The 15,658-nt window shown below is 42.0% G+C and overlaps 1 pseudogene; it reads left to right on the plus strand.

Annotated features, from left to right (window-relative positions):
- Window positions 1-3,589: 3,589 nt before the first annotated feature.
- The window catches only part of LOC149211543 (CBL-interacting protein kinase 33 pseudogene), an 85,920-nt pseudogene continuing 73,851 nt past the window's right edge, over window positions 3,590-15,658 (plus strand).

Raw genomic sequence — 15,658 nt, forward strand, 5'->3', positions numbered from 1 at the left:
TGCTGCTAGCTGAGGGCCTGTGCGGTTATTGAGGACATTGATCATTCTGTTGGCTATCTCAGGCATAATGCCTAGAGATGCCCTTGCTCTTTGGCTTTCCTTGTGTGCCCTGTCTATGAGCTCCATGTGCTCATAAATGGTCTCTATGTACTGCCATTGATCTGTTATTGATTGGCCAATATTGGCCCATAAGACTTTCTTGATCTCAGCTACCACTTTTTCAAGGGAGAGCTCCTTCTCCAGTTCTTTTATCCTTTTCTCCAGAGCTCTGACTTCCCTTGTTCTTTCAGCCACAGTTTGCTTAGATTTGTCATATTTTTCATTCATTGTGGACAATTTCTCCTTGGCTTCATTCAGCTCTGCCATATGGGCCTCTAGAACTTGGATCTCCTTCATCATCTTTTGCATATCAAGGCTTTGAGCCTGTTCTGATGTTGTTGCTGGTGCTGATGTTGATGGGCCTGTTTCAGCTGTCTGCCCTGTGGGAGGAGTGATAATTTGAGGGGGCTCCTCAAGGTTGATCATTGGTGGAGGGGGCTGAGATGTATGGCCTCCTTCTTTCTACTACAGTGCTTCTTGTAACGCAGCCTCTGTTTCTACCAATTTCCCTTCTGTTTGTACCAGCTGTTTGTGCAGTGTTAGCAGCATGGCTGCTACATCCTGGTCCTTCCTCTGTTGAGCAACCTCTTCTGTTTGAGGGTGCAGAGTTGCTGGGATCTTTACCATGTTTCTCAAAGATGCAATATCTGCATCTCTTTCCTTTAGCAGTGCCTGTACAGCTTTGGGATCCTTTGTGTCATGCCCAAGCTCTATAATAATATCTTCCAAAGACCTGATCCTATTGTCTTTGGCCTGAGAGGATGCCTTCTCCAACTCAAGTTGAGCAGTTGTATTATGCAGACTGTTTTGCAATTTGTGTGCCAGGAAGGTCTTGTCTGCAAGGGTTGAATAGACCATCTCACCCGTTTGCTTATGGAGCTCTATCTGGTCCATAGGGTGGATGTCTTTTGCAAGAACCTCAAGGTTGGTCCTTATATAATCTGCAGCTGACTGTGGCTGCAGCATAGTGGGCATGAAATGACTCATGGTCAATTTTCCCTCTGTTATGTCATATGCTGACATAAGCCTCTGTTGGTTTGTGGGAGCCATTTTTAGCAAGTGATTGTACAGCTGAAGTCTCACCGGCTCATTCCTCTTCTTGATGTCAATGAAATGCTGCTTTATACTGGACTCTACCCTTCTCTGCTGGCTTGAGGAGCTGACCTCTCCTCCAATTGTCCTTTCTTGTTCCTGCTGGAAGGAACTGGCAGATGCTTCCATGCTTGGTGGGCCCATACCCAAAGATTGCCCAATAGGCATCTCTTCTTTAGAAAGGGGATTTATTCTTTGCCTTTTCTCCCCTTGTTGATTTGTTGATGTGGTGAGGCGGGTTTCTTGCTCTCTATCCCTCTTCCCGCCTCTTTCTTCATTTAGTGGTGTTTGGAACACTGAGGTCTCCACTATTGTTTCCTGCCTTGGAGGCACATTTTCTTGAGCCTGCTGCTCTGTAGATATGGGAGCCTCAGCCATTTGTTCTTGCTGCTTTGGCTGCTCCTTCTGTTGTTCTGCTGTAGGGGGTGGCAGTTCTTGTTCCATCTCTTTCTCTTTACCTTTGCTGGCTACCTGAGGAGCAGTTTTAGCTGCCTACTGGGGGGCTGCAGAGGATGAGGCAGCTGGTCCGAGTTGCACTTGATAAGAGGAAGAAACCTGCCCACAAGTTTCCAAGTCAACCTCTTTCTCAAGATTCCTTATTTCTTTTTATAGAATTTCCTCTTTTTTACTTGCTTCTTCTAATGTGCCCTCTTTCCATCCTAACAGATTGGCATATTTTTCAATGTGGGGCAGCCTGACATGATCATAGCTAGCCAATTTATACTTGACCCTTCTAAGGCTAATGAAGTGATTTGGGTCATAGGGTATCCAAAGGAAATTGGTTTGCAATCCAAGGCGTTGCAGGATCTTGTCTGCTTCTTGCCATGCCTCTTCTCTTTTATTATAGATGAATGGGCCTAGCTGATTTCTGACTTTCAGTTGCACCTTCTTGTTTTTGCTGTGGAAATGGACCATGTCTGCATTTCCAAACTGCCTGAAGTACTCTAAGGCAAAGAGTCTCATAGGGACATATCTTGGCAGCCTATATGGGGCTAGCTCACAGCCATATATCCTGATCACTATGTGGTTTTGGTAAAAGTACCAATCCCCAATGCTGTAGGCTTTTGAGAGCTGGAGAATCCTTTGCATCTCATCTGTTAATCTTGGAGGAGGGGCACTCAACAGCAAGGACATGGCTGGATGGATGAAAAGGTCAATGAATTCACAGTAGTTGTATGGTGAAAAGCATATCAGATGGAAAACTGAGGACCAAAACACTACAGACCTTGGGTTCCCTTGGACATCAAGCTTCTTGAGAGTAATAGGGAAGCTATCAGGCTGATAGAATAGAAACAGGTGATAGATATAAGAAGTATATCTGAATATCCTTTCCCTCTATATATTCATCAATTGCTCATGAATCTTATTGGTAATGTATGCAGCATAATCATAACGAACAACAGGAGGCTTTCCAGAGGAAAAGATGGACAGCATGGCCAGAATGGTTTCATCAACATGCTCAGATGTTTTGTATCCCAGGACATAACTGATCATATCCACAAGCAGTTTGCCCAGCTCATTTAGGTATGCATTTGCAATAGGGGGATACCTCACAGTTTCAGAGCCTGATTGGATGAACAACTAATTTATTTTTACAATTTGGGCACTGGACAGCTTACCTCCTTCCTTTATCAAATCCATGATGGAGAGGGGAGTCAATGGCCTTGAAGATTGAAAATGTATCATTTCATTTAAGGCCTTAGGGGTGACATGGAACAAAACTAAGCCTGAGGAATTGAGGACCGCTCTCTGACAGGGGTCATAGTTGGCACTGCATCTGTGTATCAAGTCTGGGAGGATATTGGCTTGAGGAAGATTGAAAATGGGCAAATTGGAGTCCCAAATCCCTAGGATATCATTACCACTGAGGTGCTTGGCTTTAAGGTCATTGATTACTTGAATGTTATATTTGGTGTCCATTGAGAGCACTTCTGCCATTTGGTAATCTCTGTTAGCCAGGGCCTGCCACTCTAGCTCTCCCTGTGGGGCATTAAGAGGTGCAACATTCAATGCAACTGGTGTTTCCATGGTTCACTAACACTTGGAAATGGATTTGAACCTGATTTTCTGGGCACAGCAACACAGGGCAGTGAATTTTGCAAGAGCAGGGTGATTTGCAGAGGAAACAGAGTGAATTATGGTGAGAACAAATTGAAATGCTCCTGAGAAGGTTCAATGAGTAAATGATGGGACTAAAAAGCTGTTTTCCTGGTGAACTTGTGTAGCAGAGCTTTTAGTTTGCGACTGCGCAAACAGACTATATATTCGTGGAAATTGGACACAATGGGGAGTTTTGCAGGTGAAATTGGGCTTACAGTGTGGAGGAAAAGCACTGGTTCATGAGAATTTATGGAATTCACTGTGTTTTTCTCCTCTTCCTAGTTTGTTTTGGTGAATTATGCACAAAACCAGGTGCGGAGGGGAGATTTTGGAGAAATACCTGGTGAAATCTGGCAATAGCGGCAATGCAGGCGAATTGAGGGCGCCCACGGTCTTTAAGTCAATTTTGTTGCAGGTTGGCGGTGAGGACATCGTAAAATACATGCAGGGAGCACAATAGTTGCTTTGTGAAAAATGAGGAAAAACGCGAATTTTGGCAAAAATATGGACATTTTGGGCTTTTGGCGCATTTTTTGGATGACGTCAGCATGATGTCATCGGGTGGGGTCGGGTACGGAAGGGTGACGTGGCGGCCTGTGAGTGGTCCATGGGGACTGATGAGGTGGCGGACAGGTCGGAGCGATGGCGGGCCGGGCGCTGACGCGACGCTGACTTGGCATGACGTGGGCATGACATGGACGTGACGTGGGTAGGCGGTATACGGAGGGCGGTAAGCGGTTCCATCGGACCGCTTATTGTACGGGGGCGGTATTGGCAGGCGGCCTCCCGATATAACCTGGGAGCGACGTGTGGCACTGCCCTGACGTCATGGTCTGACACTTTTCGGGAGGTAATGTCCTGACATCGGGGGCGGCCCAATATTGATATGGGCCGTCGGATGGGAAAGCCCAGATCCGACGGGCGACAAGAAACCAATGTAATAGGATGATACGGCGGGATCGACGCCATTTTTTAATAATTTCTTTAGTTTTTTTTGAAAAGCGCGCTTTAATCAAAACTTTGGGTAAGGGGAAAAAGTGGGTTTATTGGTGTTTATTGCAAATAGCGCGGGTTAGACATCATAGTGGGTTTTTCAATGTTTCCTGGGTGAAAATGGGTTTATTGGCATTAACTCACAAAAATGGGGTTAGGGCTATAAATCAAGCGGATCTTGATTTAATCCCAAAACATTATATTAGCGTTGTCTTGCCTTAGCGCTTTGAGTTCTTTGTATTGCAACCCTTTAGGACTATTAGGCTATATTGCCTAGGGGAAGGGAATATACTTATTTTTTGGGGTTTTTGTACACAATGATGCTATAGTAATAGGGAGAGGGGAACATAGGGAGTTAAGTATAGATAGAGTTAGAAGTTAGTATTGGAAGGAAATAGGAATGGGAGGAGGCAAAGACTAAGTTGTTAGGGAACAAACTTAGTTAGGAGAGTAGATCAAAATGAAAAGACTTTTTACACAAGAAATGTGGCTCTTTATGAAACAAGAATCAACAAAAGAGTTTGACTTCTCTCATGAACAGAGGTGGTATTGGGATGTTAGCAAGGAGTTTGATGGGGGATGATTGGGAAGTTAGACATGCTTCACTTTGTTACTACAAACTGCTGAATAGGGAGATTTGCACTGGCCACCATGTGTTTCCTTTGTTTAGGCCAGAGATCTGTAAGAAATTATGCTTCTGCAACCCCATCTACCTACCCACTCTATTGCCTAGCATTTTTTGTTACTCCAAGGAGGGTGCACTTAGACTTGCAAACCCTTATGTGCCTTTTCTTTTCCTTTAGCTTTTTCTTTTGATTTTCTATCTAAGGCTAGCCTTATTACTTCCAAGGCCCCAAATTAAACAGTTGGGAACCTTCATTCTCTACCTAACTACTTTATCTGCCAAGATTGAACAGTTTGGACAGATTTCTTTCTCTAATCTACAACAAAAATTGAAACATGGCATGACCCAGCTTAGTCTGTTGGATCACCCATTCAAAAGTAGGACAGCATCAACCAACTGTAGATATGTGTCTTCCACAAGAATATGAGATCTTTGTATCACCAAAGTAGAACATATTGGCACTTCCCCTGCCAATCATGAAAAATGAAACCTATTGGTATAGGAAGCTAACAGTAGGGACTAGAACTGTTCATCTAGACAATGGTCAATTTAATGATGTATTATGTGTTCCAACCTTATCCTGCAACCCTCTATATGTATATCAGATAACTCATTTAGGTTAAGGTAAAATCGTTGAATTTTCACCTCATGATGTTGTAATCAAGGACTTAAGAGATCCTAAACAGATTTTGGCTACTGGCATTGCTGATGATTCTACAAGGTTGTATAAGTTTCACAACTTTGGGTCATCAAATCTTCCCTCAGTATTTGTTGCTCATAACGATGAAGTGAGCAAACTTTGGCATGAGAGATTTGGTCACTTAAACTATCGCTCCCTTCAGCATCTATGTAAAGAAAATATGGTGACAGGTCTTCCTATGGTATCTTGCAGAGATGGTGTTTGTTCCGGATGTGTACTCGAAAAACATCATCGGGACAGTTTTGAAAAACGTGCCTCTTGGCATGCCTAAGCCCCTTTACAGCTTGTGCATAGTGATTTATGTGGTCCACTTCCAGTTGTGTCATTCTCTGGCTGCAAGTATTTCTTAACTTTCATTGATGATTTCTCAAAACGCACTTGGATATACTTCTTAAAGCTCCAGAGTGAAGTATTTAACACTTTTTAGCCTTCAAGGCCTTTGTTGAAAAACAATCTCGACATCAAATTCTTAAGTTAAGATTTGATAATGGCAGAGAATATGTTAAAAACACATTCATCAACTATTGCACTGAGAATGGAATTCAAATGCAACATACTGTTCCATATACTCCACAACAAAATGGTGTAGCTGAAAGGAAGAATCACACCTTAAAGAAAATGGCTAATTGTATGCTACAATCTAAAGGACTTGGTCTTAGTTTTTGGGCAGAAGCAATTAACTGTGCAAATTACATAATAAATCGCACTCCTACTAAGGCTTTAAAGAATATCACTCCAGAAGAAGCATGGAGCTCAATCAAACGAGATGTAAGTCACTTTCGTGTTTTTGGAAGTGAAGCGTGGGCCCATATTCCAGATGAAAAGCATAAAGCTTTAGAACCTAAGAGTGAAAAATGTACTTTTGTTGGATATCCTGAAGATGTCAAAGGCTATAGACTTATTCCATTTAAGTCCAAAAATGTTATGATTAGAAGAGATGTAAAATTTGATGAAAATATATCGGCCTGCGAGCCTAGTCCGGCGGATGTGCCACCTCTCCCTATCTCTTCTACCTTTGAAAACATTTCTTCTTCAGATGATGAAAGTGAGGATGACAATCCTCCCCCACCATCTCAGGATCCTCCTTCAGCTCCTAAGCTTCCAAAATGGGTTCGTGCTACTCGAGATGCAGCAGGTGATCCTACAGATCAGTGACGCACACGTTCTCAGTTCGAGAGAGCCTCTTCTTTACTGGCTCGAGCTCCAGTAAATTATGATCCTGACACCTTTGCAGAAGCTTCAGGCCATCCATATTGGGAAGCAGCTATGAGTGAAGAATATCATTCATTATTGGCAAACGATACATGGGATCTTGTTCCTCTACCAAAGGGACGAAAACTTGTTAGATGCGAATGGGTTTACAGAACCAAGTATGGACCAGATGGGAAAGTTGATAAACATAAAGCTCGTCTTGTTGCTAAAGGTTTTTCACAGGTTGAAGGCATTGACTACACTGAAACCTTCTCCCCTATTGCCAAAATGAACTCTATCCGCCTTGTTCTTTCCCTTGCTGCCTCTTTCAAATGGGAAGTCCATCAGATGGATGTTAAATCTGCCTTCTTGCATGGGGACTTGCATGAAGAAATCTATATGGAACAATCCATTGGCTTCATACAAACAGACTCCAGCCTTGTATGTCGACTTAAGAAATCCCTTTATGGTCTCAGGCAAGCTCCTCGGGCTTGGTGTGCCAAAATGGATAACTTTCTTTTAGAATCTGGCTTTTCTAGGTGTCATTCTGACAATACTGTCTACACCAAGAAAGTGGGCAACTCTCTTATCATCCTTGTTCTTCATGTTGATGATCTTATCCTTACTGGTATTGATCCCAACCGTATAAACCATGTGAAGTCTAGCCTTAAAAGGAAATTTGAAATGACAGACTTAGGACACTTACATTATCTTCTCGGTCTTCAAGTCTTGCAATCCAAGGAGGGTATTTCTCTTTCCCAATCCAAGTATGCCTGTGATATTCTACGCCATTTTCACATGGAATACTGTAAGCCAGCCCCTTCTCCCTTTCAGTCTGGAGTCAAACTTTCAGTCACTTGTACTTCTCCTGAAGTTGATGCTACCTTATACCGTCAACTTGTAGGAAAACTTTGTATCTAACCCATACTCGTCCTGACCTTTCCTTTGTTGTTGGCCTTGTTGCTCGGTTCATGCAAAACCCCCGTGAAAGTCATTGGAAAGCAGCTAAAAGAATACTTCGTTATGTTCGAGGTACAGTTCAGTTTGGGATTCATTACAGTGCCGAAGCAACTCCTCTATTGGTTGGTTTCACTGATTCCGATTGGGCTGGTGACCCTGATGATCGGAAGTCTACTGCCGGTTATGTGTTCACTCTTGGTTCAGGACCTATTACATGGGCTTGTAAGAAACAAGCTGCCATTTCTCTTTCATCAGCAGAAGCAGAGTATCGTGGTGCCGTAGAAGCTAGTAAGGAAGCCTTGTGGCTTCGTCAGATCCTGTCAGAGTTTGGCTTTCAGCAGCAGCATATGACTACACTTTGGTGTGATAATCAAAGTGCCATTCAGCTATGCAAAGATCCAGTCCAACATCAGCGCAGCAAACACATTGAACTGCACATGCACTTCATCAGAAAGCTCATTCACGACCATGTTCTTGAAGTGCAATATTGTTCAACAGATGATCAAGTTGCAGACATCGTCACAAAGGCTCTTACAGAGGCGAAGCTCACTAAACTTCGATTTATTGTTGGAGTTCAGGACGTTGTCACTAAGGGGGGATAGGCTCTAGTGCCTCCTTCCTTCTCCTATTGTGTCATATTTGTGAATCCTTCAATCCTATCCCAAGTTGTTCTTAAGGGGGGATGTTAGGATATTCCGACACATAGGAAATAGTTAAGTACAACTTGGTCTAGTGTAGAGTTAGGTAAAGTGTGTTTCTTTACCGTTGTACATTTTGTAACTTACAATCCAATGGTCACGATATGTAGTGATCTGACGGTTCATTCTCTCCTCGGTATTACCGACACTTGATCCGTGGCTTGACACCCGATTGGTCCATGAATTCTATTTAAAGCGCATGGAGGGTCATTTGTAGGGTAATCCGTGTATGAGAGAAACATATGTAAATTTTCATTCTTTTATTAATAAATTGCCTGAAGTGGCCGCGTTGGCTCAGGCCGTGGACTGTTTCCCTCTTTGAGGGTTTTAAACACGTCAAAATACTGGTGTATTGATCTGCAATCTGGTTGTGAGCGGTGTCCTTTGGTGTTCTGTCTGAGGAATTTACCCTGTAAATTCCTACACCATGAGTTATCATATGTGATCCTTCTCATTATAGGATGGTTGCGACCATACCTTGGTTTCATTATGATCCTCTTTGACAGATGACTGCACCCATAACTAGATCCATTTACATGATCATTCTCTGGATGGTTGTGTCCATGCCACGATTCGTGTATCATTTGACAGAGATCTTAGTTTATGTATATACATCTATACTTTCTTGCATGTTTTCCAACGACAGAACAGTTCCTCACACTAATTTATAAAGCATTTCATCCCACTATGACTCGACCTTCACACTTTAGGGGGCATCTGTTACATAGAATTTTGTCACTATCCCTATACTCCCTGTTCCTTGATCCTGGAGGACCTCTACAGTGAACCCCACATGCTTTTCCTTCATGAAGAAAATCCCATTATGTACCTCTTCATGAGTAGATCATTTCCCTTTTGCACCATTTCCCCTGTAAGTTTTGTTTTGCCTAGTTTACAAGACCAGCGCTAATGGCCTTTGTCTCCCCCGAGCCAATGTGAATAAAGTAGCACTATTCCTTATGCCGACTGGTGCGACTGAGCTGTGTTCCAGTCACGTTGGTCTTGTTATAGAAATCTTTTTAAATTTGATCCGAAGCTTCTAGCTCTAGAAGCTTCGTAATGGAAGTCTGGTAAATGGTTTGGCTGGATGGGGTCGAGGATGACAATTTCGGCTCCTTTCCCCTATAATGATGGAACTACCTCAAGGGATAATTCCTCATCCCATGAGAAGAGGATCCATCTCCCATCCATATTTCCTATATAAACCTCCCTTCTTCCCAAGCATAAGCTAGTTAGAGTTTTGGCTGAGTGTGAGTATACTATTTTAGATTACATAAGAAAGCTATTACTAGTTGTAACCATCTAGTTATGTGAGGGAGAAGTATGTTTGGTTTAGAGTGAAGTCTAAATCGAAGATCCTTTGAACTATTGTTGTTTAAAGCCATCATGGAGTGCTAGAATAAGTGTCTGGGAACCCGATCTTGTCAGAGGAAGACTGCAACATCAAGACGAATGGTTGTAATCTCTCTTTGATATTAATATATGAAACTATCAATTGATTTCCTACATGTTTTATAATATTACATACCCATGCCTTAATGCTTCTTGTTTCATTAATTAGGTTAAATTGAAATTTGTCTATTATTATGTTTGTGTGTTGTTGTTGTTTACTTGTTTCAGGAGCTTGAAGAAGGAAGCGAGAGATTGTCGGAGCGAGCAAGCGAGGACATCATCAAGCAGGATAAGCGACTGAGAGGTAGGCCCTCTTGATTAATTATAACCTAAGGAACTCTTCCATAGAATGTATCTATTGTGGCCAGACCCATTATCGGGTTATAGGAATTCGTTCATGCCCGCACTTATAATTTGACTTCACCACAAACCCTAGTACCATTCTTTTCAAACACCATACTCCTCTTCAAATTGATTATCGCATCCATATCGAAAGCCCAATCAAGTCCATGTTATGTTGGATATGGATTGTTGTCATCCACAACTCAATAAATTCAAAGTCTGCTTCTACGCTTGCTCCTTCAATATCCATAACAACTCCATGCAATTGACCCATCGGGATGATCTTCTGTTGATTGGCCATGCACAACTGAATTGGTGATCATTGCAACTTGGGTTTCCCCATTCACTCCAAAATTTTCTTCGGCAATACATTTGCATCAGATCCCAATCAAGAATTACCTAATCCATTTCGAATTGATTGATCTACATAATTAATAGCATCTCTTGGACAATTCTTTTCTTATTTATGTTTTCCTTGCTTATTAAGTGTTTTTTAGGCTGTGGATTTTCTTTACCAGTGCAATTATCAATTAGCTCTTGCAATCCTTCTACTACTTTCTTCTTTCTGAGAAATTTCATACATGTGTGCAAAAATTATTTTAGAATAGTTGGATCAGAATTCTGCATTGTGGTAGTGACTTCAAACCTATTCTTTCATGGAACTAATTGCGTCTTTGTTATTTATGTCGAAGCTCCTAGGTCCATGGAACTCTTCCTTGCTTCGATGAAGGTTTCTTTCTCCCTCTACATATTGAAACCAATAATATTCTCTTCTACCTTCCTAACCCATGAATCTGCCACATGATTTTTACCCTATGCTTTATCTTCTCTTGCAGCCGCACCATTTCGTGTCATTATATTAACCCTTTGATCCTCCTCGCGTAGTTTGGATCTCATAATTTGTAAATTCTTCGCAAGTTGTTGATTCTTTTTTCCTACATCTTAGCCATTAAAATAGGGAAATCCTCTACCACATGGTCAAACTACCGAAAACACTAACAAGAAGGGTGAGTGGGGTTCTGAAAATCCCATGAAAAACTTCCATCTTCACCACAGTTATAGCATATGATATGACCCCATCCTTGAGTAGTTTCCCCTCCTTGACTATGCCCTCAACCTTAAAATCCTCTGCGGGCCGTAGGTGAACCATGATATTATTGTGGGTGGCCTTCAGATTCCATATTATATGTCAGAGTTCGATCCATCATCAAATCATAGCTATGAATATTCTTCTTGTGATGTCCTACTAATCGACAAAAGTTACAAAATAATTTCCTTGGCGATTGCACATATTTCTATAACAAATAACAATGATCAGTTAGGTGTTTTCCTGCAACTCAGAAAATACTACACCAGACACTCGGTCCGTTACTTGGTCCAACACTAGGCTCTGGCTTTAAAGTATTGGGACCTATAAAAACCACATAATCATGATAAAAAAAACACTAGTCCTTACAGTGAACCTCCACGTTACACTTCGTACATTTTTTTTTTAGCACATCTCAGACTGAACTTCCTTTCCTTTCTTCACATCTTGTAGCTCCATATGTAACCTTGCTAATTGCAACTGTATCTGCTAAACCCCTATGTGAGTATCCTATACCACTCTATGTGCTATTCATCAAGGATCTGGAAGTTGACTTGTCCTAGTAAGAATTTTAACCTCTAATCTACATCCCAGGCAGTCTCATTGACTGATTGCTTAATTTCTTTTATTTTGTAATGCATTGTCACTACAATTTGGGCTTCTTGAACTCCGTGTTCAGTGCACTCTTTGTCTCACCTAGCGAAGTAGCTAGGTGAGTGACAAGCCTAGGTATTGCAACAATATGCTACAACTCCCAGGGATACCAACTTTACTTATCAACCTAGGGTTCATACAAACTTGGAGGTGACAGTGCTATATGCACAAGTAGAAGTGAAGGTCCTGCCTGTTGTCACTGTTTATCTGGCAAGAGACCCCGGGGATTCCAAGCCAAACTTCTATAGGGTCAGAAGAAGCTTAATTATTTGATGGAAGGAGAGAAAACCTATTGTAAGAGAGAGTTACTCTACTGTAGTAATGACGAAAACAACATGAAATTCTAAACTTACACCAAAACCTAACTAACCAATTAAATAGTTATTCTAAGTAGAATTTCTAAATTAGCGCTAACATAATGCTAATTATCTAAGTTGCGGAAGTAAAGACCATCAAAACTAGACTAAGGTGTAACAAAGAAACTTAGGCTAAATCGGTTTTCAAGCAGAAAAAGCAATCACAGGTCGAAATCAATGAAAGGAGGATGTGAGGGAGAAACAATGCATAAGAACCGTTGGATTAGTCAAGTGAAAGGCAGATGAATGGCAGAGATTGGATCGCAGGAGGCTACATAGATAGATGGGTGAACAGGGTTAAATAACAGGATAAACGGTGGAGATCATGTCGCGAAGGCTTAAGTTAATGGATGGACGAACAAGGGAATAAAGCATATGAATGATGAAGATCATGCCGTGAGGGATTAGGTGAGTGGATGGATGAAAAAGGTTAATAGGAGATGAATGGCCAAGATATAGTAGCACGGGTGAAGTCAAGATATGGATAGATGAGGCTAAAAGGAGCAATGAATGGCTAAGATCTTATTGCGTGAGTGAAGTCAATAGATTGACGACAGGGATTAGATCGTGGGCAAAAGAAATGTGCAGAAATGGTGGAGCAGGTTTGGAGGGAGGTAATCTATATTTCGCGTGCCCTCAAAGTTGTAAGATTTTTTCTAAAATTTCATGCGATTAGCCTAAATGGCAACACGTAGCATGGAGAAACCACTTTTCTCATGTGTTCTTGGGAGGATAACGGTTAGATAGTAATCCACGTGAGATTATGTGATAGCTATTAGATCATGTGGAGTTGATCAATGGTGGAGATCGATGAAGATAATTAGTGATCGGGTGAAGCGACAGTCGTTGGATCAGGTAAGGAAGATCTACATGGGGATTTAAAGTTTATAAAGTAAGTGGTGGACTCCATCCGAGGTGGTAGTTGGAGAAAATAGTGAATCTGACAGCGATTGTGAATGTTTGTTTGTGATCGGACAATGAGAAAGTGATGTATGAAAAATCCGTTGGAGGCGGTTTCAAATGAAAATGAGAGATAAAACCAGTGAGGGTGAACAAATAACTGCATTAAATAGTGAACTCCATATCCCATGCGAGAACCAGAGACCTGTGTTTTTGGGGTTGCTAAAGGGTCCCTTCCTCAAGTCATGGTCCCAGAGGGAGGAGATGAGGCTGAGACGCCTGCGCACAACCTGATATTGACCTTTTTCTTCTAAATAACTTGTGAACTAAAAAAAGGCACAAATGAAATTAAACTACAACAAATGCAGCGATTGAAGCAGATGAACAAGAAAACCATGCATGATCTACGCTATATTTTTGTAATGAAAGTGCAACTACTTAAGCAAATAAACAGTGAATACCATAAGGTTACTTAAGCAAATGAAAAGAAAACAATGAAACTACTTAAGAAAATTGTTATGCTCTTAACCTGCAAAATGATACCCAAATACAGAATATGCGAAGAAAAGATACCCAGAACACAGAATAGCAATGATTTTATTATTCAGAGAGTAATGTTCACTTGCCTCTTCGAGGGGGCAACCTCCAATAGAGCAGAGCTCGACTACAAAAATAAGACATAATGCTCCTCGCAGGGAGTCTCTATCCTTTATATATGACTCATACATGCAATACCACGGGCCAATACCGTGGGTTTTATTAATACCATCTATCTAATACTATGGCCCATTTGCAACTAACTGTGGTCCGTCATTAATTGCGGGTTAACCACTTACAAATATTAATATGGGCTTTATTGACTCTTGACTATGACGTGATCCCATGACATAAATAAGGGGGTTAGGGTGGGACCCTAACATGCCCTCTCCCTTAAGACTAGCCTTGTCCTCAAGGCTGAAGCTGCGGAGACTGCTGAAGAATAGTGGCTGGTTCCCAAGTTGCACCTTTCGGAGAGGTGTCCTTCCATTTGACGAGGACTTCCTTAATCATGCGGCCGCGCAGGTGCTTGTCTCGTGTGTCTAGAACCTGTTCGGGTTGGAGCCAGATTGACCCTTCTTCATCCAATTCAGGTAGACTGGTTTGAACTCGACAATTGTTCCCAATCACTTTCTTGAGGCACGATACATGGAAAACTGGATGGATTTTTTCCGTAGGTGGCAAAGCTAACTTGTAAGCCACTTCTCCAATGCGCTGAAGTACTTGGTATGGTCCGTAGAATTTTGGAGAGAGCTTTTGACAACCCTTGTCTTTGAGTGATGTTTGCTTATATGGTTGCAGCCGCAAAAAGACCTGATCCCCTTCTTGAAATTGGCGCTCTGAGCGATTCTGGTCGACCTGTTGCTTCATGCGGTTCTGAGCTTGATGAAGATTCTCTCTAAGATGGGTGAGCATGGTTGCGCGGTGTTGTAGGAGTTGATCCACTGCTTGTACTTTGGAGCACCCCTTGAGATAAGAAGTAGGGGAAGGCGGAAGTTGACCATATACTGCTTCATAGGGAGTCATTTTGGTGGTGGCATGATAGTTGGTGTTATACCACCATTTAGCCAGAGGTAACCACTGTACCCAAAGGTGTTGCTTTTCTGAAGTGAAACACCTAAGGTAGGTTTCTAGACATTTGTTGACGGCTTCGGTTTGACCATCTGTTTGCGGATGATATGAAGTACTGAGTTTGAGTTGAGTGCCTTGCATTCTGAAGAGTTCCTACCAAAAATTACTGGTGAAGATCGGGTCGCGGTCGAACACAATAGAAGTGGGCATGCCATGCAATTTGAAGATCTGATCCATGAAAGATTGAGCAACCAAAGTTGGTGTAAACGGGTGGGGTAGGGCACAAAAATGAGCATACTTCGACAATCGGTCCACAACCACCATGATGACTGACTTGTTCCCTAACTTTGGAGACCTGTAATGAAATCCATAGAAACCTCCGTCCAAATTGATGTCGGAATGGCAATGGTTGTAATGTGCCTGGTGTGTTGACGATTTCCCCTTTGTGGCGTTGACAGACATCACATTCTGCTACGAAGGTAAGGATGTCCTTTTTCATGCCTGTCTAAAAAAATGATCTTCTGGTGCGAGCATACATCTTCTGAAAGCCCGAATGTCCTGCAATGGGAGATGAGTGCAATTCTGCCAAAATGCGACTTTTGAGGGTGGATGTTGGTGAGATTACGACTTTGTCCTTGTAGCGAAGAATATCATTCTGCCACGAGTAGCCCTTGGTGGAATTAGGATCTACCTACAATTGAGAAATGAGTTGGGAGAGCCCGGGGTGTGAAAACCATTCCCTGCGAGCCTCTTCAATCCAATCTGGAATGGGGAGGGAAATTGCGAGTAGAGTACTTTCCTCCTCAAATTGGCGAGATAATACATCTGCTACACTATTGTCTTTCCCTTTCTTGTAAATGA

Source organism: Pinus tabuliformis, chromosome 1_1, assembly GCF_031772625.1.
Source record: "Pinus tabuliformis cultivar Carrire ecotype Pingquan chromosome 1_1, CPIR1, whole genome shotgun sequence".
Lineage (NCBI taxonomy): Eukaryota > Viridiplantae > Streptophyta > Pinopsida > Pinales > Pinaceae > Pinus > Pinus tabuliformis.